Raw genomic sequence first — 14359 nt, forward strand, 5'->3', positions numbered from 1 at the left:
AAAAAAAAACAAGAAAATCCAATCTAGTTCTTAGATTTAAAACCCACAGCAAGCCTTTCTTCATTCCATAGCTAAACATTTACCAAGAAAGATGGTCTCTCATCAGCCACAACCTGTACATCTAAACATTTAAGGGTTTGTTTTTTTCTGTTTTTCCTAATATGTTCAGTCACGGGCTGGGGTCGAGGGTGGTAATAGAGCATTTGCCCAGCATTCATGAGCTCCTTCCTGAAAATCGTAACAGCAGCAGCAGCAGCAACAGCAATAAATAGTCATGAATACAAAATATGGAACCAGACTTTCTGGGTTCAAGTGAGAGGTCTGCCACTTACTAGCTACAGAACCTCAGTCAAGACACGCAGCCTCTCTTGTGCCTCAGTTTCCCCAGCTGAAAACATCCCTACCTCCCTGGGTCGCTCTGAAGATGAAATGAGTCACTGAGTGTGTCATTGCTTGGTACAGAGTCTACCTCATTATAAATACCATGCGAGTATTAACCAACCCACGGGTGAGGATCGGAGATCAGAATGTGACTGTGACCCTCTTCCTGAAAAACTTCTACTCTGTCCCAGAGTGAAAGAGTGAGTTCCTGCCGGACAAGCTTATGTAACACTGAAACGGTTCCGAAAAGCCCCGACTCATTCCTATGGGCAAGATTTATAAATTCCCGCCCACCATGTCAGGTCAAGACAGCCCAACATCCACAGCTCCAGAAGTGGCATCTGGAAGTGCCATGCTGATCATATCTTCTCTCACTGTCCCACATACAAAGCCTCAGAGGACACACCAGGGAAAGACATGGAGTCCTGTATTCAAGGTGTCATCACTTCAACCAAACCAATTATTTTCCCGAAGGGATATGGGGATACTGTAACAGGCTTGTTAGGAAAGGAAGTGGTAGACAGCCACAGTTTCAGATAAAGGGGACTAAATACACATTCTAATTTTCTAAAATTTGAGGAGTTGAACCCTGGACTTACGACATGCTAAGTACACACTCTGCCACTTAGTTACACCTCAGCCCTTCATACATCTACTAAATGGACCAAAAAAAAATCTAGAATTGCATTTCCCACAGATTTCAAATCAAAAGCTAGGTGTGGCACTGGGTGTTTTCAAATTTCACCTAATCAGGTCAACTTCAAGATTTTGTCTTAGCCTCTATTCTGACTAGTCAGAAAAACAGAATTGATTGCCACGACATAATCCCTTTTAAAAGTCATCAAAAGATGTGACTGTGAACAGTTTTAAGAGACCCCGTAAGCATGAAGAGAACAAGGTTCAGCCACTGAAGTCTCATGTAAGACAGAAATCAATTTAATTACACTCATCTGATACCTTCTTGGATATTCATTTCATATTTTCCTTTCTCAACTCCCACAACCCACTCACACACAGACACATTAATCTCCTGCATTTTGTTACATATAATCCTGTTCCCACAGTTCTAATTTTAGATGTAGATAGTCCACCAGAATTAATCTTTTCCCATATAAAGACTGGTCACAGCTACAATCTAATAGTTTTTCCTTAAATCTTTCCCCTCTCATAGAGAAATGCAGGCTATGTGATTAACCGGTCCTTTTGTTTTGAAATTACCTGCAGCCTACTCATTCCCAGAACTGAAGATTAAAAAAAAACTCAAGTCTTCACCTCTACAGCAGCCTTGGGAGCCAGGTACATGGCAGTGGTCTTTAGCCATTATTTTAAAAAACACACAGTGGTTTTAAGGAAAAAGTACTTCTAGTATCAGAGGAAATCTTTTGGGCTAAAACTCTGAATCCCAGCTGAGGGACTGGCTTAACTTTAAGCTTCTCATAGTGCCTGCCTGTTGCTAGGTTTACAGACAAGATGCTCTCCTGCAAGGCTGGCTGCTGGATACACTGCAGACAGAAACACCAAGGACGGCCATCTTCATCCGGACACATCATGATGAGGGGCTCAGAACTGATTTCTTGGCTTCCCAAAACTTCTTGTTTTCCAATCTTGCACAGTGGTCCCCCCCCCACCCCCAAGCAGAGACACCCGCTGTGCCCGATTACAAACAGGAACATGCCACTCACCCCATTTCAGTCCATGGCCCAAGAGAACTTCAGAAGGCTAAACACTCCTCGGCTTTACATAAGGAACTCAACCTTAAGACAGACCCTCTTGAGCATGAAAGAGGACGTCTTTCTCTTGATTAGGACAGTGAATGGGGTTCTGGGCTCTGCGACTCAGCAGTGATGTTCTTTGGCTAGCAAACATGACTGAAGCACACTGCAGGGCAGGGAGAGGCGTGGAGCTAAGGAGCTCTGTCATGGGGAAGGGAGGCCCCTGCTCAGGTCTGCCCCTCCCTGTTCTAGCTACGCTGATACCCCGTGCGACAAGATGAAACGCAGAACTCACAAAAGCAACTTATGAAGTGACGTCACTCTGTCAAAGTGACACCTGAGTTGGGTCTGGAAGCAAAACAAATAAACAAGAAACCAAAATGCAAAACGCTAGAAGTTGAGGTACTTAGTGCTGACAGAGCTGAGGATGTAGCTCGCTGCTCGAGTGTTTACTTAGCATGTGTTCGATCACTGGTGCTGAAATGAAAAAATAAAAATTAAAAAACAAACAAACAAAAACAACTCTGGTGAAAAGAATAACTAAGCTTTTTTCTAACTGTTTTGCAAAAAAACATTCTGTAAGTCTCAAAGTGTCCCGAAATAAAGAGCACCAATATTTAACTAAAGATGCGGGCACGCTCTGCTAGGACGGTGCGTGCTCGGCGTGCTGATGTTCCTGATACGGCGTGAGTCTTTCTTTTCCTGCTGTCTCGCCCTTCAGCCTCCCCCATTCTCTACTGAATCGGTGTGCTCACACTATCAGAAATAAGACGGAACCAGAAATTGTTAGTATTCCCAAGGTCTTCCAGGCAAAACTCTAATTTTTAAACAAAGTGAGTAGGTGGAGGGTGCTGGGTTTGAACCCAGGGCTTCCTAGAGGTTAGGGGATCGCTCTGCCACTGTACCACCTCCCAGCACTATGGCTTTTTAAAAAAAATAACTACGGTCAGAAGTATCTGGCACTTTTCCAACCATTTGCTTTTCTGGGTTTGGGGGGTATTTCCCCCGCCCTCAGAAAAGGTTTATTATTGTGGCTTACAAAAACACAAACAGCCAGGCAGTGGTGGCACACGCCTTTAATCCCAGTACTTGGGAGGCAGAGGCAGGTGAATCTCTGAGGTTGAGGCCAGCCTGGTATACAGAGCGAGATCCAGGACAGCCAGGGCTACACAGAGAATCCTTGTCTCAAAAAATGAAAATAACAATCAAAAACAAAAACACAACAAAATAAATCATAAAATTAACTACAGAATCAATTGTGAGAATAGACAATAGACACAATTTTTAAATCTGCAAAATTATGCTTCAATTTTATAGCACATTCGCGTCTGACTAGTGTAATTGTGGAGGTGGGGAGGGAGGGAGAGTGTGTGTGTTTAGGAAACAGGTGAGAAGTGACTCAACTTGTTTGAATATGATTCTCCCTCCCTTTTTCTATCCTCTCTCTCCTCTCAACTCTCCCTATAGCTCCCATTTTCTGGCACTTGAATCTAAGTGAGCCTGTGGAATCTCCTTCAGGGCCACAGAATAAGAGTGCTGGCCACCTCACAGGGAGCGTCGTGCTGGCAACCCACACTGCTTTCCCGTCATTTAGAAGGGAATGAGATGGCATTTCAGACAGAAAAAAAAAACAACCCTTATATTCAATTTGGAGGAAGCAGCACCTTCCAGAGACTTCCGATTTATTTTCGTATAGACAGAGACTGCCTACCTCCTCAGAACAATAAAATAAAAGATGAGGGAGGGAGAAAGCACTAGGGCACAAAGGGGCAGAAGACAGGAAGTGAACCCCACGCCTCATCAAGCTTCCTGGGGTGAAACCAGGCTGGTCTGTGCAGCCCAAAGGCAAGGAACACTCTCCTGGTCCCATTTCACAGTCAACCCGAAAGTAGTGAAGTCTACTAATGAAAACTCCAAGTCTTAAGAAAAGCCCAATCTGAACCACTCTCAAAATTTCTAAACAAATGTCAACCATCATCCTCTCCTCTCCAACTTTCAAGTCCAAGTTCCTTCCTAAGACACAGCCCTCTCTTCAGCCACCAAGACCCTGACGATCACATCAACTCTCTCTCCACATCATCTTATGGCTGCTGGAACATCTGTCACCTCCCGCCTCCCTCCTCCTCCTCCTCCTCCTCCTCCTCCTCCTCCTCCTCCTCCTCCTCCTCCTCCTCCTCCTCCTCCTCCTCCTCCACGACCACCACCATCAGGTTTGTCTACATTAACAGCCCTGGCTGTCCTGGAACTCACTCTGTAGACCAGGCTGGCCTTGAACTCAAAGATCCACCTGCCCCTGCCTCCCAGTGCTGGGATTAAAGGCGTGCGCCACCACGCCTGGCCTGGAGTATGCGTCTTAATCCCCATACCATGTGCCCTGTTGTGCACTGGTCAGCATCAGGAAGTTAGGTCCTGTAGAGCTGAAATAGACACTATGCTAATGCAGCTTCTGAGAGGCTCCCTCTTGGCATCCGTGACGGCGCTCAAGCTGACTTATGTGCAGTTCTAGCAGACTTTGAAGGCAGCTCCCAGTTCCTGATGCAGCAGAGTGACTTCCTTCAGTAACGCTGCCCAGGTCAGCCTGGGAGAGTTGCTAGGACAGCAGAGCCCTCAGCCATTTTCATGTCTGTCTTAACTTGAAAGGAAGGAACATCTATTAGGAACATCTATCAGGAAAGCTCTCTCAAGGGCCCGAAGACCCACACAAGTCTTTCCTCGGAATCTGGGGGTGTAGTGGAATTGTAAAGTTCTTGGCTAGGACACATATGTCTCTGTGTTCCATCCTCAGCACCCCATAAGCCAGGCAAGGTGGCCCATACTTGTAATCCCAGCACTTGGGAGATGGAAACTAGAAGGCCAGTAGTTCAAGGTCATCCTCTACTACATCAGGAGTTTGAGGCCAGTCTGAATTAGAAAGCCTGTTCCACAAATATAAAATAAAATATAAAAAGTTGCCCCTGAGAAGCGCAGTAAGTTCACAGAGCAAGAATCACAGAACAGAATCTTAAACTCATCTTTTAAAGGTGGGTTGCTGGGGCTGGGGATGTAGTCCTGTAGCACATGAGTCCTGGACTAGACAGACAGACAGCACACACACACACACACACACACACACACACACACACACGCACGCACGCACGCACGCACGCACGCACGCACGCACGCGCGCGCACACACACACACCCCACAACAGGCAATGTGGATTTCAAGTTAGTATTTTGAGATTCAGGAATCCCAGGCTTGCTTCCAACTTGAATCAGTTAGCTAGTAACGCCTAGAAAACATGGGGGTAGATTTTATTCTTACTTCAAGAAAGTCCAAAGTACAGATGCAAAGCCTGAGAACCTTGGTTTCTAACATCAGAATCACAGAAAAACTCCAGCACCCGAAGCCCCAACGGCCAATACTCAGTCCACATAGGTGCTCTATCCAGCAGGTTCTAATGCAGAAGACTCACATTCCTTCAAGAGAAATCATTCACAGAAATCAATTATTGTACTCTAGTGTCTTTTAATGAAGGAAACTGAGCAATGGCTTTTTTTTAATCAAGTTCAACTTTAACTTACTCTTCACCACCTTCAATTCCTGTGTGTGTTACTAAACACATTTCTACACATAACCCAACAGAAACTAATACTAAGACACATACACTGGACAGCTCTCAATAAAATAAGCATTTTTTCAAAAATAAAAATAGTAGCTGTTAAAGTATGTATTTTGAAACAATGAGTAATTTCACCACAAAAATTGTTGGTAATTAGCTAGACACAGTGGTGCAGATCTATAATTCCAGCCCTTAGAAGGTGGAGGAAAAAAGGCTTGAGTTAGTGGTAAAGAAAGAAATGGGGAGGGGGAGGAAGGAAGGAGGGAGGGAGGGAAGAAGGAGGGAAGGAAGGAAGGGAAGGAGGGAGGGAGGAAGGAAGGAGGGAAGGAAGGAAGGGAAGGAGGGAGAGAGGAAGATAGGGAGGGAGGAAGGAAGATTAGCAATCATAGGACTTTATTTTTCATATTCATCCTTTGCAAATATTCAAATTGTATTACACATATTCACATATGTCTATGCACAATCCAACCCAACTCCTTCCTAGGTACAGGAGATGGTACAGGTCTTAATGATGCAATACCAGATTTTGATTTAATGAGTATTATTTTAAGATACTGATAAAAGACTAAAATAATCATGAGCCATAGCACTTGAGCCCAACAGTACCCTGGAAGGCAACGTAAGTGCGTGGGATTGAGATGCACGATGTAATAACAAGGACTACAAGATCACAGAAAAGGAAAACATTCTTGTCCCTAAGAGCCAAGCCACCCCTTGAAGTGGCCCTTGCTGGAAGGTGAGCGCCCCCGCTGGCTTTGTTTCCTCCCCACTATGCCTGCTGGTCCTCCCCGGTCAAGTCTGGCTTCTGCTCTCCCTAGAACTTTCTCAAGGACTGCCAATCCTAAGGTGCACTTGGTCCTTGTTCTGTCCCGAGACAGAAGTAGCAACCCTGCTGTTCACTCCTTGACCTCAGTGACCATGACCTTCTTCCTTCCTCATCTCCCAAACCACACTGAGGACTGTGCTTCCCGAGTGTGGGTGGGTCCCACTCCCCTCCCGCGCTCTACGTAGTCGGCCATCAACTCGGAAGCCTCAGCCATCTGCAATGTCTCTCCGTGTCACTCCACCCTCTGGGCTGAATTCTAGACCTGTGCATCCAAATGCCTGCTGAGACTCCTCCAGGAGGGGCCTTGAAGAAGCTCATTAAACAGTGCGTGCTCCTGGCTACATGTCTTCCCTTTGCATAGAAGACTGCTCTTTTAGTTCCTACCATGCGAATGACGGAAACCTGGGAGTGACCCCAATTTCTTTCCATCCTCCCTTGTCTAGTCAACGAGTTTCTTATTGAATAATTCATCTTCATCTCCACCTACCACTCCCTGGCTTCAAGCCCCTCAGTGATTCTTGCTGGAATATTCAATAATACCCTGACTGGCTTTCTTTCCTACCCCCAAATCTTTGACTCAAAAACTATCTTCTATATGGTCACCCAGTGCCTTATCTAAAGTCGAATGAACACACTATTGCCTTGCTAACAGTCGTCTTGTGGCTGCTTGTCCCCTGTATCACAGAGTTGAAGTCCTGAACACAGCAGAGGAGGCCCCCGGCATCCTCCTGTCTGTCTATCATACCAGCTTCTTCTCCCACCATATTTCTGTTCTCTGTCTGCCTCAACACATCTAAACACGCCTGGTACCCTGCCAACCTCTGTCTTGTCCATGTCCACGCACACCCCAAACCCGCCTGGCTGTGTTGCAATGCTGGACACTAGCCTGTAACAAGTGCCACATGGTGAAAATCAGTATGTGGTAAGTCTAAAGTGAATGGCAGAGATAAAAGTAGGAGAGAGAATTTGGACTCACATGGAAAGCCATAACCACGGCACCTAAACATGCTAAACCCCATTTCGTGTAGAATTACAAGAAAGCCAGCAAAAGCTCAATCCCCACATCCTCCCTCTCTCTCTCTTCTCTCTTCTCTCTTCTCTCTTCTCTCTTCTCTCTTCTCTCTCTCTCTCTCTCCCTCTCCCTCTCCCTCTCTCTCTGTCTCTCTCTGTCTCTCTCTCTCTCTCTCTCTCCCTCTCCCTCTCTGCTACCTGCTGAGTCTACCATCAGACAGCAGAGAAGTGGGCATCCTGGTGATGTGCCAAGAATAACAGCCTGTATTTATAGAAAGTGCATTATACCCCGGACTGTCACTGAAATTTCTACACACATTGTCTCTCGGTCTTCACATAATACTAGGAGGAAGGGACTGGACTACTCTAGAGATGGGGAAACTGAGCCCAGATGGGAAGTACCTTCCCTTAAAGCACTAACTTTAGCATGAAGGAAGGAACGCACAAGGATGCAGGCCAGGTATGCACATGTCTACCTGTAGACACGTACACATACGTGTGCGTATGTTTTTAGTTGGTCCCCCGATGTATGTGCGTGCACACTGAGCGCCAACCAGGAATGAAATGATGCTCTGCTGTGCTGACAAGCTTTTGAACTGCTGTCCCACCACATAAAACGACCTCACTAAATTGCAGTCACTGCCCTTGTCTAGAGCTTCCCTCAATGTCAGCAGCACATTCGACAGCTGCTCCTTTCTGGGCTGGGCCCTCTGCCTATGCCCTTGCTCTCTTGGGCTCCCGTCTGTCCATCTTACTTACAGGCTTGCACGGAACTGCTCCCCCCACCTCTGACTGTGAAGAGTTCTCTAGAACTCTGAAAAGGCAAGACCACTTCTTTACAAGGTGAGCATTCATTGCCCCGGAAGGTACAGAAGCAAAGAAATCCCCAAAGGCTCCAGAAGGCTCTAGATACCACAGATGGGCGAAGCAGCACAGACCACTGAACTTGGACAGGAACCTCTGTGGCGCGTGCGTGGACAGTCACTGAGTCAAGTGTCCTCGGGGATGTACTGGGTGTTTGTCCATCTAATGGGGTGTCAGCTCGGCTCAGGACTCATGCTGAGCACACATGTCAGCACTGAAAACAGGATCTGGCTCTTAGGATCCGTGGCTCTGGTCCTCTGAGCATATGCTCAAAAGCCAACAAAATTTGGACTCGGGTACTTTAAGAGTGGAGGGAATTGATGGACTGGACCAGCCATGAGACCTACCATAGCAAGTGGGCCACAGGTAGGACCAGCAGCAGAGCAGACACCTGCGCAACTCTGAAGGTCAGAGCAGAGACACCAGTCAGAGGACAATGATGGCAATCAGAATCTGGGAGTCAGGGGGAGATCGCTAAGAGGTCCCCCAACCTTGTTCCAGTGACACTAGAAGAAAGCTGGCCAGGGTCCCCAAACCGTGAGTCTCCTCCTGGGACCATCACCAGAGGTAACTGTGTACCCCTAGTCACACAGACTCAGGAGCAGTGTCGCTGGCCGCTCCCACTTATGAGCCATGACAGCAACTGGAATTCTCTGAGACCCAGGAGCCTCTCTTTTGCAATGGGAATAATAATTACATCAGCCACAAGGCGACACTGTAAAAGTAAAGGGACATTCCTTATGAAGTACTGCAAACAGTGTCTGGTATGTGAGTACTCTGGAGACCTGAGCTGTCAACGTGGTCAGTGACATTCCACGTCTAGGATCACGGGAACCCCGGGTCCCAGGCCATGGTGAATGCCAGTAGCCACCTGGATGCTGTCCACACCAACAGCCTTTGCTCAGGCACACTCCAGCTTCAAAGTCAAGCCAACATTCTACACGGAGAGTCCTGCCCAGTCGCTTCCCTGCTGGATTCTTGCATGAGCTTTCTTTCTCTGAGAGAGCTTTTCTGCTTTATACAGTTTGGGGCATCACACCCAGGCCTCCTACATGCTAGGAATGTGTTCTAGCCCTGAGCCATACCCTATGTAGCTTGAAACAATTACTTTTGAGAAAAATTAAGACAGAACTGATTTTTGACTACAGTATTTATCACTAAGAGGCAAAGGCCAAAGACTAGGTAGAGCTTTATGTGCGATTACTTCTCCAGGACCACTGGGATGGTGATCTGAGGCAGTGAATGAATCAGAGAGCAGAAACCCAGAAAAGAAAGGGGAGACGGACCACCAGGAGGGCAACTATGGAAGCCAAGGCTCAGCCAGTCATTTAGGACGGAAAAGAACCTGTGAGACTTGTTACTGTTCTGTGACTCTGCGGAGGCAGGAAAGGCATGGGTCACACACAAAACTAAGTGTTGGCTGAAGGTGCCAGACACCAGAGACACACAGATACTACAGGCAGGCAAATCCCAAGTGTTCCTTTTTTCAGCTGGAGCCTGGGACACATAGCTTATCCAAGTACCACCTGGGCAAAGCCAAGCAAAGAGAAGACGCTAAACTCTACCAACTTCCCTGAATTTGGTCAGAGACAACCCCTCTCCCCCGGATACTTTGGGATTGTAAAACAATAGACTTGTTCTCCAAACAATCTGACTTTGATTTAGAGACCCTAGGGAAAAGGCATGTGTGACGAAGGAGACCACTACGGACGGGAAAAAGTCTGTGTCCTCAGAACAGGGTAGCTAGCTAGACACACCACTGTAGAAGAGGGTTCGATGTTGTGTTATGGGGATAGGACAAGCATGCTAAAGTAGGAAATTCTTTAAAATCTCTCTCTCTCTCTCTCTCTCTCTCTCTCTCTCTCTCTCTCTCTCTCTCTCTCTGTGTGTGTGTGTGTGTGTGTGTGTGTGTGTGTGTGTGTGTGTGTTCAGGCTCTTGCCAGTACAGATACGGATACGCCACAGACATGTGTGGAAGTCTGGGGCAACCTTGGATGCTGGTCCTTGCCCTCTCTGAGGCAAGGTCACTTATTATTTGCCACTGAACACACCAGGCTAGGTGGCCTGTAAGCTCACAGGGACTCTTCCCCATCTGCCTCCCATCTCACTGCAGAGCCTAGAATCACGGGCACACATTACCAAATCCAGCTTCCCATGGATTTGGGGGGATCCAAACTCGGGTCTTCAGGCCTATGTGGCAAGCTTTTTACATACTAAGCTGTTGCTCCAGCCCCAGATGCCTCATTAAGTTAGAAAATGTGCTGGCCCACCTGCTAAGAAGCGAAACCTCTTCAAAAGTGAAGAAAAAACATCCGTGTTTATTTATTTTGCCCACGTCTTCCGTAGACATGGTGAGACCTGCACGCTTTCTCATGGGCCATACCCACAACTTCATCCTTCCAAACATGCATTAGGAGGTTGAAGCAGGAGGACAGTAATTTCAAGGTTATCCTAGGCTACCTAGCAAGCTTGAGGCTAGCCTGGAATACATGAGACCCTCTCTCAACAAAACAAAACATATTTTCTAAAGAAAGAAAGGAAGTCCAAACAGGTGTGATCAGTATTGTTTGAAAGTGGCCACCGGTAAGGAACTGAGTCTGAAAAGTCATCTGAAGGTCACTGTCATATCTACGGTGGGGGTCTATATGATGCACTTCGAATACTAATGTTTTTTAAAAGCATAAAACTCTTGAGCTGTCTCTTGCCTTTATGGAAGGAAGGGGTTTACCTACAAATCACTGAGAAATGGCGTTTACAAGCATGCTTTGCCTTCACTCTTGGAAGCAGAAGTACTAGCTAAACAATGGAGAAAGAAATCCTCAGTCCCTGGAAGGAAGGTGTGCAGGCCTAGGGAAGGAGCTGGAAGCTACGGGCCCTGGAAGATACTAGCCCTGAGACTGCAACCAGGAAGTATGTGATGAAGCCCAGGATCACTGTCTGTCCAAAACAAACAAACAACAGTATTGCCAGAGGTCCTGGTGCTCATCTATCCTGGCAGTCTGCAGGTGGAGGCAAGGGGATCGGGAGTTCATGGTTAGCCTAGACTACACAGTGAGTTCCAAGGCTAGCCTCAACTATGTGAGCCCTGTCACAGAGAGAAAGAGAGAGGATTTGTAAGTATGGTCTGTTGGATATCACCCTGCAGTCCCTTGAGTAACAGTTTTGTTGTTGTTTTTTTTGTTGTTGTTGTTGTTGTTGTTTTGTTTTGTTTTGTTTTTTGACTGTGGTCAGTGGCGAAGACTACAGGCACTCTGGGGATTTACAGTAAGATGGCCTGGATATGCATTACCAAAATCTTGCATGTCATAAATTGGGTTTATGTTTGTTTTTCCTATACAAAGGGTCTCATGTAACTCAGGCTGACCCAGAACTCCCTATGTAGCCACAGTGGCTTTGAACTCCTGACCTTACCCCCTCTAGCTCTAGAGTGACAGGTTCACAGCCATTTGCTCAGAGGTTCATGCACGTCAGGCAAGCACTCTGCCAACTAATTGCCGTCCCCAGCCACGAACCTGTTTCTCATTTACTGTAAAGTAGCCCGACAGATCAATCAGATCAAGCCATGAGTGTTGTGGTCCTCAGAAATTAAGTGACTCCATCAAAGTCACCCAGTTTGAGCGACAGACCTGAAGGAAACCCGAGTCCCTGGCTCAGGGTAATACACTTTTTCCTTAAACTAAACTGCCTCTCCCAGGCGGCAGCGAGGGCCACATCAGCTTCGACAGCGGGAACAGGGTTTATTGGTGATCATCAGAAATTCTGTGTACGCGACACAGATCACCACAGCTGTCAAAGGAAGACACTGGCGGGGGGGGGGGGGGGGAGGCAAGCGGCTTGCACAGCAGCCCTTCTGTGAGACCCCACAGGCTGTGGTGTCCCTGTGTGTGACACCACAGAGCACAGGGTCCACCGTCCTCGGGAGAAGGAACGGGCGAGGGGAGCAGGAAACGGGGCGCAAGCGCTCTGCTTAAAGTGGGGTCCCACCTCCGCAGGTGCACAAGCTGCTGCTTCCTGCATACCTGCAGAAGGGCAAGGCGCCTGGGATTTGTGTGGAGCCACAAAGAGGCCTCCGGAAAGGAATGCCGAGTGGAGTTCCCACAAGCTGTCTTTAAGAAAAGTGGGGTGGGGTGGGGTCGGGGGGGACGCTTCCTCTCCCCACTGGAAAAAAAAATCAATTCTTGCTAATGAATAGTCAATATCACAATGTCTGCAAGCATTCTCTGCTTTGATTTATTTCACCAACCCATTTCTCTTCTTCCCTGGTAGCTCTCACCTCTGCGGCCATCTCATCCCCCTAAGCCACCGTCACCATCAAGTTCAGGGGCGGCAATGAGAGCTGATGCTGACGGTGGGGTAAGGGCATTTGCAGCCTACGCCATCCACCGCTGGCCTTCACTCAGAGTAGACGTTCCTCGTGTTTGTCTCCTCCAGTGTAAGTGGGGGGAGGGGGTTGTATGTGTGTCCTGTGTGTGTGTATGTGTGTGTGCACGTGTGTGTGTGTGTACACAAGTGCATGTGTGCACGCAGAGGGCAGAGGACAAATTCAGTGGTCCTTCCTTGAGAACTGCTCACCTTGTCTATTGAGACAGGATTTCTCATTGGCCTGGAATCTGTCATGAGGGCTAGGCTGGCTGGTGCCAGGGCTCTCCCTACCTTTCTCCTTCGCCCCAAGGCTGGGATCACAAGTGTGTGCTGTCGTGTCTATCACGACTGGCTTTTTTTAAAACCTAGGTCTGGGACTTGAACTCACGCCTTTATCTCCCTAGTTCACTGTCTGCAGTTTCTATCTGGGACATAATGATGTCATCAGTTCCGCATGCTTTAAGAAAAACAGCATCTCTCCAAAGGTACTGGGGGTAACTGGGTACCCAGGCCTTGCTTACCATAGAGGGTGCCAGGATGGAGTGGACACAAAAGAGTCACCCTTGACGTTGCCAGGCCTGCCCACAACACTGCAGCTTTTATATTTTTGTATTGTTTTGTTATATTCAGATAAGGTTTCCCTGTGTAGCCCTGGCTGTCCTGGAACTATGTAAACCAAGCTGGCCTCGAACTCACAGAGATCTGCCTGCCTTTGCCTCCTGAGTGCTGAGATTAAAGGTGTGCGCCCCCACTGCCTGGTCCTGCTCTACAGCTTTTAATTGCCCTGGTATCGACACACATGCCTCAGTGTGGAGCTTAAGAATGGCAAAGAAGGGCTGGAGAAAGGACCCTGCGATTGTCTGAGGGATCTGACGCCCTCTTATGAAATCCATGGGCACCAAGCATGCACATGGTGTACCCACATACATGCCAGCAAAACAGTCACACATAAGATAAAACGATATACAAACAAAAAGGAATGCCCAGGAAAGGGAGAGGAACTTCCTTACCTGGCCCTGCTTTAAGAATAGGGCTAAGCAAGAAAGAGAGGTGGGAAGGAGTGGATGACCAGGGTCCTTGGGAACGCAGTGATGCCAGATCCCCTACTCCACTTCGCATTCACACAAACCTGGCCCCTCCAAAGACAAAGATAGGAGGCAGGAAAGCCACGAACTGGTAACTCCGGCTCTTGCAGCTGCGCAGGCAAGGAGGAGAAAAACATCTCTTATAACTTGGTCCGCATCACCTGGAAACTCCGGGGTTTGGGAGGCTATTAGAAAAAGGTTAAATAGGAGAGCAGATAATGATACATCAAGGGACCCGTGTCAGGGTTGTTTGAACAGTACTCGGAAGCAATTGCTATTGAGAGCTGGTGACCACTTTAAAGGGCACTGGAAGAAAGCAGAGTCTGCAAGAAAAGCCTCCTGAGGGTCCTGGGAGCAGGCAGCCAGAGTCTTCCGGTGCCGTACAAACATCCCCGGAAACATCGCTGCTCTGTTCTTTCATCCAAGCTGACTAGGTATGCACACGCGCGGCATATTTTCCTGTATTGTTCTCGGCATCCGTTTAGTTTTATAACTATGTGGCTTTGCAGACGTAACT

The 14359-nt window shown here is 47.6% G+C and overlaps 1 protein-coding gene across 2 annotated transcripts in view; it reads right to left on the reverse strand.

The window, feature by feature from the left end:
- The window catches only part of Maml3 (mastermind like transcriptional coactivator 3), a 431258-nt gene that overhangs the window by 395931 nt on the left and 20968 nt on the right, over positions 1 to 14359 (reverse strand). The gene's annotated exons all lie outside the window — the stretch shown is intronic.

This window comes from Peromyscus maniculatus, chromosome 6, assembly GCF_049852395.1.
Source record: "Peromyscus maniculatus bairdii isolate BWxNUB_F1_BW_parent chromosome 6, HU_Pman_BW_mat_3.1, whole genome shotgun sequence".
Taxonomy (NCBI): Eukaryota; Metazoa; Chordata; class Mammalia; order Rodentia; family Cricetidae; genus Peromyscus; species Peromyscus maniculatus.